This window comes from Ceratotherium simum, chromosome 25 (assembly GCF_057802395.1).
Source record: "Ceratotherium simum simum isolate JZ-2026a chromosome 25, ASM5780239v1, whole genome shotgun sequence".
In the NCBI taxonomy this organism is placed as follows: domain Eukaryota; kingdom Metazoa; phylum Chordata; class Mammalia; order Perissodactyla; family Rhinocerotidae; genus Ceratotherium; species Ceratotherium simum.
Genome location: NC_141924.1, coordinates 11,330,673 through 11,342,305, shown reverse-complemented (window position 1 = coordinate 11,342,305; position 11,633 = coordinate 11,330,673).

The window sequence follows — 11,633 nt, the reverse complement described above, 5'->3', positions numbered from 1 at the left end:
ACCCAGCTCAGTCCTGAGCCAAGGGCACACCTGGGCCTGTCTCCCTTCCAGGACTGTGTTCTTGACCTGAAGGGAAGGGTCTCACTGGGCTCTGGACTACCATGGTGGTGGGGAGAGACCAGAACATTTGTCAGGAGGACAATGGGGGACCTGTCTGGCCACTGGGATCCTGCCCAGTGGTCTCTGGGCACATGCTCCGCACACTCCACCCCACCCCCAGCCCCAGGATTCTGCCTGCCCTGCTCCCCTGATCTCTGGGAGTCGAGGATTACCTGAGTTACAAAGTGGGGGTGAAGCAAATGCAAGCTGTGCTGAAGCCCCAGAGCCGGGGTGTGTGGATGTGGTTAGTACTCATTGAAGCAGTGACCTGGAAACCCGGCCCAGGTGGCACAGCTCCGAGGAAGCGTCTCCCCAACGGAGCGGTGGGCCAGCTCTCTGAAGGCAAGGGCAGGCAGTAGGGGGCCCATGAAGTCCCGAAGGTGCATGGGGCCTCGGGACTCCTGGTGCTTCTACATGTGTTCTGTGAAGATGGGAACACACAGACGACAGCCCGAGGAGAAACTGTCGTAGGAGATCCGGGAAGGACAGGGGAGGCTGAGAGCAGAGCGGGGGCCACTGCCAAGGCAGCAGAGCTGTTGTGGCTTGGGCACCAAATGGGGCCACCTTTATGTGAGCTGCCCCATGAGCGTTGGGGACAGTTGAGTAAGTGGGTCTAGAGGCTGGAGTTGAATCTTGTTTTTGTGTGTGTGTGTGTGTGTGTGTGTGTGTGTGTGTGTGAGAGAGAGAGGAAGATTGGCCCTGAGCTAACATCTGTTGCCAATCTTCCTCTATTTTGTATGTGGGACATTGCCATAGCATGGCTCTATAAGTGCTGTGTAGGTCCGCACCCAGGATCCAAACCTGCAAACCCTGGGCCGCTGAAGGGGAGAGGGTAAACTTAACCGCTATGCCAATGGGCCGGCCCCTCGAATCTTGTTTAAACTGGTCTGTTTTCCCCTAGAATGACTTTTTAAACCAGTGATAGAAACACATTGCTCTCCTGCTTATAAACCCATGGCTCCCTCATCCCTTATGAAAGAAAGTCCAAACTCCTGAAGAGGCAGGACTGTCTAGTGGTCAAGGGCATGGATTCTGGAGCCAGAAGGCCTATTCAAACCCTGCCTCTACCTGTTACCAGTTGTGTGACCTACTTTGCAAGGAGGGTAAAGTCTCAGGCATTTCACAATTCTTGATACCCTTCTGTGCCTCAGTTTTCTGATCTGTAAAATGGAGAATAACAGTAATACGTGGAAAGCCTCAATAAATGGTGGGTCTTATTACCTTAGCTTCTCCTGTAAGACTGTTGGTACTCTGCTCACCCTTCCAGCATCTTCTCCAATCCCTCACTGCCTGGAACAATATCAAACTGCATAATTCCGCAAACACACCCGAATGTGTCCTCTCTCTGCCTTTGGTCATGCTGTCCCCCTGCCTGGAATGCCACCCCCTCCTTCCTCCTCTCTGTCCCCGGCATCCAGCCTGGGGCCCCACCAGGTAGCTTCTTGGTGAATATTTGCGGGACTGGTTCCCTCACAGGTAACACTGGCTGCTGCTGGAGGCAGAGGAGGGAGGCCGGGACAGGGAGGTCCTGAAACTGTCTCTCCTGGGCTCTGGCAGAGACTCCCCTTAATCTAAACACAGGATTCCTCAAGAGAGGGTCAGAAAAGGATTCTCGGGAGAACTTCCATAACTCTGCACTAGTCCCCACATTTTCCTCTAAAGTCTCATGTCTCCTGGGTTTTTTATTTCTTCACTTCCATTCCATTCTTAGGGTAAGGGAATTCTGCCCTAAATATAGTCATTCATTCAAAATATATGTTTTGAGACCAACTTTGTGCCAGGCATAGGGCCAGGCACTGGGGAGAGCTGGAAACAAAACAAGCTCATAGTTTATATTCTAGTGGGGAGGCAGGCAGTAAACGGATGAATAATTAAATGAACAAGTTACTTTATAATAATAAGGAGAACTACAAAGAAAATTCAAAAAGTAACATAGAAAGTTACTGGATGTGTGTGTGTAGGGGGGAAGTTGGGAGATGGGCAGTATTTATAAGGTTGTCAGCAAAGGCCTGCATTTAGGCTGAGACTTGAATGGCCTAAGAAACCAGCCATGCAGAAATTTGGGGAAAGATTGAGTGGTCTAGGTAGAGGGAACATCTAGTGCAAAGGCCCTGAGGCAGAAATGAGCTTGGGATGTTCCAGGAACAGAAGGAAGGCCAGTGGGGCTGAAGCAGAGTGAACTCCAGGGGAGGGAGGAAGCAGGAAGGAAGGCAAGGCGAGGTCATGTAGGGCTTTACAGGATGGAGGAAAGGAATGAGTTTCATTCTAAGCCCAATTGGAGGGCTTTACGTGGGGAAGTAGCATTGCGTGGTTTGTGTTTGTAAAAGATCACTTTAGTGGTTGTGTGGAGTCTGGGTCACAAAGGGATAGGAGAAGGAGCAGGGAGACCAGCTAGGGGCCATGCAACCTTCCAGGTGGAAGGAATGGGGACTTGGGGGTCACGATGATGGAGGGAATTGGATGGACTGTGGATGATTTTATTTTATTTATTTTATTATTATTATTTTTTTTTTTGAGGAAGATCAGCCCTGAGCTAACATCCATGCTAATCCTCCTCTTTTTGCTGAGGAAGACCGGCTCTGAGCTAACATCTATTGCCAATCCTCCTCCTTTTTTCCCCAAAGCCCCAGTAGATAGTTGTATGTCATAGTTGCACATCCTTCTAGTTGCTGTATGTGGGACGCGGCCTCAGCATGGCCAGAGAAGCGGTGCGTCGGTGCGCGCCCGGGATCTGAACCCGGGCCGCCAGTAGCAGAGCTCGCGCACTTAACCACTAAGCCACGGGGCCAGCCCCAGACTGTGGCTGATTTTAGAGGTAGAGTTTGTCAGTCGGGTCCTCCAGAAGCTAACACTGAGATGGGGTTAGACGTGCAGATGGTTGATTGGGGGCTAAGACCTGTCAAAGATAAAAGAGGAGAAGGAAGAATTGAGTAGGGAGAGACTCAGACCTCAGTGCAGATCTGATGAAGTCTTGGCCAACCCAACAGGGAGCTCTGGGGCCAAGACTGCCCATTGGGGAAGTTCCGTGCTGGGCAGAAATGCCCAGTCCCTAGTCCCCTTTGCAGGCTCAGTCATTAGTCAGGAGCTGCCCCAGAAGAGGGCGGCTTCAGCTCAAATGCTGGGTGATGTCCACACAAAACCTGCACACAGGTGTTTATAACAGCTTATTCATAATTGCCAACACTTGGAAGCAACCAAGATGTCCTTCAGTGGGTGCGTGGATAAGTAAACTGGTACATCCAGACAACGGAATATTATTCAGCAATAAAAAGAAATGACCTATCAAACCATGCAAAGACACGGAGAAACCCTAGGTGCATATTACTAAGTGGAAGAAGCCAATCTGAAAAGGCCATATACTGTATGATTCCAACCATATGACATTCTGGAAAAGGCAAAACTATGGAGACAAAGGCAAAACAGATAGGGAGTCAGTAAAAAGATCAGTGGTTGCCAAGGATTATGGAGGAGGGAGGGATGAATAGGTGGAGCCCAGAGGACTTTTAGGGCAGTGAAACTATTCTCTATGATGCCATAATGGTGGATACACGCCATTACACATTTATCCAGATCCATAGAATGGACAACACCGAGAGTGAACCCTAATGTAGACTGTGGACTTTGGGTGATAATGATGTGTCCATGTAGATTCAATCGTAACAAACATACCCCTGGTGGGGGATGTGGATAGCGGGGGAGGCTATGCGTGTGTGGGGACAGGGCGTGTATTGTCTCTGTACCTTCTACTCAATATTGCTGTGAACCTTAAACTGCTCTCAAAACAGACAGACAAAGGCGAGGATGGATGCTGAAGGCGCTGCAGCTGGAGGGGGTCCACTAACTGCGCCGTGTGCAGCAGAGCGGCAAGTTCGTCCTTGAAGGGGGAGCTGAGCAGAGCCCTTCCATGGCTGCCACAGTCCAGCACTTGCACCGTGAAGATCCACTTCTCCACACTCGGTCAGGGAGCAGCTCCTCCAAGGTCCCCTGGGCCTTTCTTCCTGAGGGGACATTCAGAAGTGGGGGTTGGTAGGATGAATCCCTGCAGTTGCTCTCAGGACGCCAAGAGGCCATCACTGTCTCCTCCTCCACTACCCGTTCTCGACTCCCCTTCCCTCCGTTATTACCTCTGCTGAGAAATGGGGGGAAGGATATTCTTTCCTTCCCTGACCCAGTGAAGGTCATGGTACCACGAATCTGCTCAACAAATGTTTACTGAACTGAGATACGTTTTTAAAAAGCGGGAAAGGGAGAAAGTAGAATTGGGCAGGGAAACCTTCCGACCATCATGAAGTCATTTCTAAAAGTGTAGGAGGATGGATGCTAGGGAGGAGACTGGTAGTTTCTGCCACAGGCACATGGCAGAGCCAGACCTTGAACTCAGGGCTTAGGGTGACAATTCAGCCTGGTTTCAGCCCTGCAGGGCCTGTGTCCCTGGAAACCACTCAGTCCTGGGCAGATCGGGCCAGTGGGTCACCCTGTCTCCAAAACGCACCCCCTCGGTGCTGGTACATAACAGATATGGAAGGACCTCTCTTCCTGCCTTCCTCAGCCCCGTGCCTCCTGCCACCACAGCCTCTCCCACCTCACTCCCGCAAGACTGTGAGCTCCTCCAGGGCAGGACCATCCTCCCCTCTGCGTCTCCGGGGCTGGCACTTGTGGATACTCACACTCCCAGCGAACGAAGACAACTCCTCTGGGGGTGTGCTTGTGAGCCAAAGAACTTCCTTCTCCCAGGGATGGGGAAGTGAGAGCTGGGGACAGAGAGCTGCCTGGGTCCATCCTGGACATCTCTATCCCGAGGGTCCAGTCTCCAACTGGGGATGGACTGTCCCAGGACCAGAGCTGCCTCAGTCTCCTCATCTATAAAGTGGGTACCTCCCTCATAGGATTGTAGTGAGAATTAGATGGGACCAGATGAGATGGCCTGTGAAAACCTCCCAGCGACTCAGGGGCAGGGACCACGTCTTCCCACGCTGCTTTGTATTCGCAGGCGCAGCACGGGGCCTGGCACTCAGCAGATGTGCAGTACACGCTCCCCCTTCCTTATTTATTCCTAGTGTGTATAGGTGCTCAGGAAATGTTCATTTGCTTTTTCACTTCCCCTTTCTTCTCCAGGTGCCTACGGTGCCTCCCTCTACAGGGGCTCTGGCCTTTCTGGGTTCCCCTCCCATCTCCTTTCTGAGAAGAGTTGGGGCATCAGCCAGACTAAGGCTCATACATGTGTTCAATCAACACCCCCACCTGGGCTCAGGTGGGGTTGGGAACATTTGCGTATTAGCAGTGGATGCCAGGCTAGGAGCCCGACCGGAGGGGAGGGGCAGTGCCGGGCAGAGAGAGCTTTCCTCTCTGGGGAAGCCCAAAGATTTCCATCCAGGGTTCCTGCTTCCCTGGAAGCAGCAAAAGGAGCCAACTCACCTCTCAGGCTTGGGCAGGAAGCAGGGACATCTGTTCCCAGCCCAGGAGGGGCCGAGAACCAAGGAGGAAACGGGTGTCCTCCTCGCGGGGGCCTGGGAGTTGGCTGGACTGTGTGTGCCTGAGTCCAGGCCCAGCCAAGAAAGGCCAGAAGGAGTGGCCGCGTAATAAGGCTGTGTCCTCTTTTGTGGCTGTAAGGGCTGGGGCCGGGGTGCTCTCACTGTCTCACGGTCATCCCAGGCCCCAGTGCTCCGTCCGTTCCTCCTCCCCACACGTTTTATTTTGCTGGATGCTCACCTATGGCAGGCCTGGAGCTGCACGGTATCATTGTCCCTATTTCACAGATAAGAACATTGAAACTCAGAGAGGTCCAGTAATCGCCCAGGGCCCCATGGTCAGTGGGAGTACACCTGAGGTTTGAGCCCAGAAGTTTTCAGACTCCCCATTGCACATTCTCGCTCGCTCTCAAAGAGTGCATCAGACCCGGCCCAATGAGAAAGCAACAGAGTACGTCCTGGGAGCTTCCCTCTGCCCTGGGTTCAACCCACCCCCTTCCCCAAACCCACTGGCCACTCCAGCACCCCCCACCCTCAGCCAGTGGTCCCAGCACCAGTTTCTGTTGCACGAGTCCTGTAACTTGTGTTTCCCCCACAGGTCCGAGAACTTCTTGAGGTCTGGCACCGCGTCCGCTTCCTATCTGGGTCACTGGCTCCCAGTGTGTGTTCAGGGCGTATTGCTTCATGCCCGATGGAACCTAAGGGCTGATGGCCATTTCTCCTGCTCCTCTAGAAAGGGCAGTTTTCTGATGACCCCCAGGATTCTGCAGACAGTGCACTTGGAGGCAAGGAAACTGCATTTGGGGGCTCTGGGAACCTTCCTTTCTTCGTCTGTAAAATGGGCATGGGCACACTTGGACTGCCGATAGACAGGATGGAAGGCCTGTGAAGGATTAAAGGTCTCCTTACGAAGGAGGATCGGGGACAGGCGGACACTGAAGAGTCAGGGCAGAGGTTTGTGATGTGACTAGAGGCAAGGGGGGTGGCTACCTGGGACCTCACCTGGATGGCCGTTCATGTGTGTCCAGCGAGGAACCAAGGATGCCTGGCGGCTCCTCAAATACCGTCTGTTTCCTGATCTAGCCCAGGTACCCAAGGTGATCCCCAGGGGAAGTGGGGGGCAGGTTGGGAGACTGGGGCAGTGAACGAACACAGAAGGAGCTGTGCTTGGCAGGCTGAAGGCAGAAATAATTTTACTCTTTCCCAGTGGCTGCCTTGTTAACCTAGTCTGTGACCCAATCTTTCCCTCCTCCGGATGAAATCTCAGGCATATCTCAGCTTTTTCAGCCACTCTTGGGTTTTACCTTATTTTTCCGATATCAAAATAGTCTCGTCTAATAGCAGAGCTTTAAGCTCTATTCAAAGCTTCTCCCATCCACCAGCTCAAGTCTTCCTTAAACTCAAAGATCTGGATAACGAGGAAGGAGGCACGGGGGGCTTCTCGTCCAAGACCCCAACTTGGGCTGCCCCTCCCCCTCTAGATGCCTCTGGTTTCCCCATAGTTGGAGCCTGCGGCGGGAGGAGAGAGAGGTGGTAGGTGAGTCGGCCTTGGCTGGTTCAGGTGTTCTCAGGTGCGTCAGGTGTCTGGAAGCTGGCTCTTTCTCATGAGGGTCGCTTGTGTGGGTTCTTCAGAGACACCCCCCATCGCTAGGGACCTCCCACCTGCAGTTCCTGCCTGGGTGAAGTCTCCCCTGGCTGGCTGGCGCTTACAACCCCCTTCAGCACCTGTCTTCTGGGGTTCTACCCAACACAGGTTCTTCTGATAGGATCTCGTGCCCCTTCCTCGCCTCCCCCCAGTCCTCTTGGGACAGGATCCTAATTCAAAATGACCTCAAACCAGCTACATTCTGCAAGGTTCCTGCTGGGGCCCCGGGAAACGCTCGCAGCCTAGCCCCCAAATGCTGGGAGTGCTGGCTGTTTCTAAAGCAGCTCGTGCCCTGCCTCGTGCAAACAGGGAACTCGAGCCAGCTTCTCCCCTTTCTCTAGTCGCCTCACCTCCCAAATTCCACTGGACACATATCATGCTCTCGAGTTCTCTGAAGCACCCTCCCTTGGCTTGAGGTTGGGTAGCAACGCCAGCCGTCTCTAAAGAGAGCTCCCTCTCCGATATCTCACCTTGCACATGGCTTCTTGACCACACGGCCCGGGAGGGCTGTGGGTTCAGGAGCCGTTTTTGCCCAGCTCTTTGCAAATCTATACTTTGGAACAGGGGTACCTGGTACCCACTGTCCTCAGCTTTGGGGGTCTGGACTAGAGTGGGCAGCAGGGCTGAGGAAGAAGGGGGTGAGTGGCATTTCCGTTCAGGGGTCAGTTAGTCACAGACGATGGTGACTGGCCACAAAGGGATGAGTCAGAGGCAAGGCGCAGGGTTCAGGCCCCCATCAGGGGAGGTGGTGAGTCAGGTAGCCGGCGGCAGTGGTGCCAATTTGCAGTCTGGAGATGGTCTTGAACGAGGAATTTGAGGGCATCCCATGCAGGTAGAACAGAGCAGTTGAAAGCATGGACTTTGAAGCTGGGGCGTGTGGAATTCAATTCCAGCTCCACAACTTATTAAGAGTGTCACCTGGAGCAAGTGACTCACCTGTCTCTCTAGTTTCCGTGGCTGCACCACGGCAGGATTAATGCCAGAGTGACACTCCAGCGTGCCGCTCAGAGCCTGGCTCCTGGAGCACTCAGCAGAGCTCCCTGCAATCCAATGAGGAAGGGAGTAGTACTCTCACCCCCCATTTTAAAGATGGGGAAACTGAGGCACAGAAGAGCTAAGCAGTATGCCCAGGGTCCCACACAGCCAGGCGGTCCGGCTCCAGTGACTCTGCCCTCACCCACCATGCTGTGCACGCAGGAATGTTTGAGCGAGTTACTTCACCTTTCTGAGCCTGCGTTCTCTCATCTCGACATTGTGAGTCCTATGCTCTCTGCGTTGAGAGAATTTAATGAGTTAATCCTTGTCAAGTCCACTCTGTACATGTTATCCTTCTCAGGAATTCTGAGTTGGGAAGGATAATTAGAGGAAGCCTCCTCCCCTGCTTTACAGAAGAGGATACAGAGGCCCAGAGAGGGTGATTGACCGGCCTGAGATTACGCAGCTGGCAGAGCTGGGAATCGTCCACTGTTTTTCTACTTTCCTCAAGCTGTTACACAGGAAGAGGGCATGAAGAATTGGTGAGCAGACAGCCGGAACACTGGGCCGGAAGTCAGAATAGGGGTCAAGTCTGCATATATAGATCTGGGAGATGTCACTTCTTACCCGTGTGGTGCTTGAGCAAAACCCTTTTACACCCATCACCTCCTTCAGTCCTTCCAAGTAGGAAGTCTTGGTTTCCTTTACCTCGGAGGAGCACCGAGTTCTGGAGAGGGGAAGTGATCTGGCCACCTGGACCTGGACAAGGGTCTCTTTATGGCGCTTGAGTTGTGAAAGGCAGGCAGGCAGATGAGCGCCCGGGGAGGGGTCAGGGATGATGGGAACAGCAAGCCTCCGCTAAGACGCTACTGCATGGAAACCGAGCGAGTGCCCACAGGGATTGCCAGGGGAGCCAGGGAGATGACAATCGCTTTAACGAGTCCCCGTGGGGGACAGAGTCCATATTCCCCTTTTCCAAAGCGTGTCCTGCTTCCTTGCTCACAGACGGGGGTATCTGCACCTTAACAGAGAACTCCTAGGGACCTCCAAATCCACCCCAAAAGCGCGTGTGGCTCATGCTGGGATTTCAGACCATGAGGCACAGTGGGCAGGAGAAGGTTGGCAGGGGGCTTGTCTTTGTCACAGCACTGAGAACCCCTGCCTCCGCTTTGTCCTAATTTCATCAGCCCACCCTGGTCCCCATGGATGGTTCCCAGACCTTCTGGCTCATAAAGGCTGATTGCTGGCGGCTGTCGTTTAAATGGAGGTTCATGTCTTTGTCACACTGTGAGCTCATCTTTTGGAAAAGACAGAAAACACTTTGGTCTTTTGCTCTAATAAAGGTCACATCCTGTTTAGAGGGATCAGAGGGGGCCCTGTTCCATCCAGCTTCAACTCAGATTGGCTATGCACCTCCTGTGTGCCTGCCGTCTCTTAGCGTTTTCACATCCATGCTCCAATGTCATTGTTCTAAAGAGATTTCAGGAGTTTGAGGAGGGAGCAAGATGCAGGGGAATGAGCGATCTGGGTTACTGTTCAAATATATGAGGTTTTTTTAGTTATCTTTTAGTTATTGATTTTTAACTTAATTATACATGATCCGTGATGCCAATTTCTTGAAATTTATTGGGACTTGCTATATGTCCTACTACATGACGTACATAACAATTTTTGGTTCTTCAATGTGTGGTTGAAAATAACGTGTCAGCTGCAGGATTCTACGTATGCTGGTTGTCATTCTGCCTATGTGGCTTGCTTCCTTGTGTGTTTTGTAATTTTGGATCGTGAGCTCATGTTAACAAGGATTTTATCTGTGAGTATCCTGTGTGGCCCTCCTTGTGAGAATGTCCCTCCAGACGGGCTTGCGTTTGCTACTGCCACATGCTCTGTGGGTGTAACCCACCCCACGTTTGCTTTTTATATTGATCTCCAGACTTGGGAGTTCTGGGACTATGTTGGTAATGCAAATTCAAACCCCAAATTTGTGTTAGGGAAGGCCTAGGGTTGTAATTTCTCAAGAGAGACGTCATTTTAATTGTTCCAACAGAGCCGAAGATGAGACAGCTTCTTTCTGCAAAAGGGTGATTTTTCTCCCCTGTTTGTTCTTTCATTGAGGATGTGAGTCTAGCCTTATTCAGGTGTTTTGATTCCAAATCTCTCTTGGCAAGGGCCCAAGGCCTTGTCCCCCATCCCTATATAGATGTAAAATCCAAGCTCCCTGGTTGCCAAGATGAGCAAAGGCCATCACTTTCCCGCCTCTGTCCCTGTGCCCACCCTGCAGGGAAGCCTGCAAAGGCTCTGCTTTCAAAGGATCGGCATCTGCTTGTCACTCCGATTTTGGCTTCCTCCTTATTTTTGGCCCCTGGGGATTTATTTTCTATCTTGGGAGCTCAGCTGGGTATGTAGAAGCATGTCTGTTCTATTTTACCTAGTATCTCTAAGTATTCTGTAGGAGCAGATCTTCAGAAAAATCCATCCACCATGCCTGAGACCTGGGTTCCACTCCTTCTGCCTCTGAGTGACCCGGGAAGCCCCCCACCCCCTCACTGCCCCGCCTCCTCACCTGTCTAATGGGGCTCATGGTCCCCCAGCCACCTGCCTTACAACCTCACCCAGATGAAACGCATGAGACTGGGAGGGTGGGGGTGGATATCCCAGGGGCCTCTGGAGCTAAGCACTTAAGTCCCTAGTGGTCCTTCCATGATGTCTGGTGACCAGTCATCTCAGAGCTGAGGTTCACCCGGAGACAAAGACTCTTCAGCAAAGAGACAGATCTCTCCAGCAGTGCCCAGGTGGGCAGGAACTCGCTCTGAGTTCAAATATATGGGTAAAAACCCCTGCTGGACCCTCTGCCTGATTCACACCCAAGGTGTCCCAAACTGAATCCACCTTCCGCCCAAGCTGACTCCTCTGCCAGGTTCCCCAGCCCATCAGTGGTGCCAATACTCACTCCACCAACACTCACTCCTTTGCCTACACCAGATTCCCAGGTTTTCAGAGGGTCCCTCTCAAAAGCACTCAAAGCCAATCACCAAATCCTCAATATTCTCTCTCGACTCTGGCCACTTCCTGTCGTCCACACTGCCTCAGCCAGTGTCCAGGCCTTATATTGCGCCCCGGGGTTATTTCAAGCCAGCAGCCTTTGTTCCTCTGGCTCTCAGATGCTCAGAGCGCATGGCTGTCTGGAGGCCAGGCCCCGCTGCTGTGGATCAGGCATCCTTGTGTTCAGCCTCTCCCGGCCAGAGGCCTTTTTGAAGTGTGAACTCTCAGAAGCCAGCAGCCTGAACAAAGAGGGTACAGAATGGGCACACGGGCTTGTGATCTGGCTTGCGAGGGGCTTGGCATTTGAATGCAGCCGCTCTGACCCCCTCTTCACTTCAGGCACAGCTTGATAAGGACAGAAAAACCATTTCACTTTTGGCTTCTAAAAATGACCAAGTGATTTT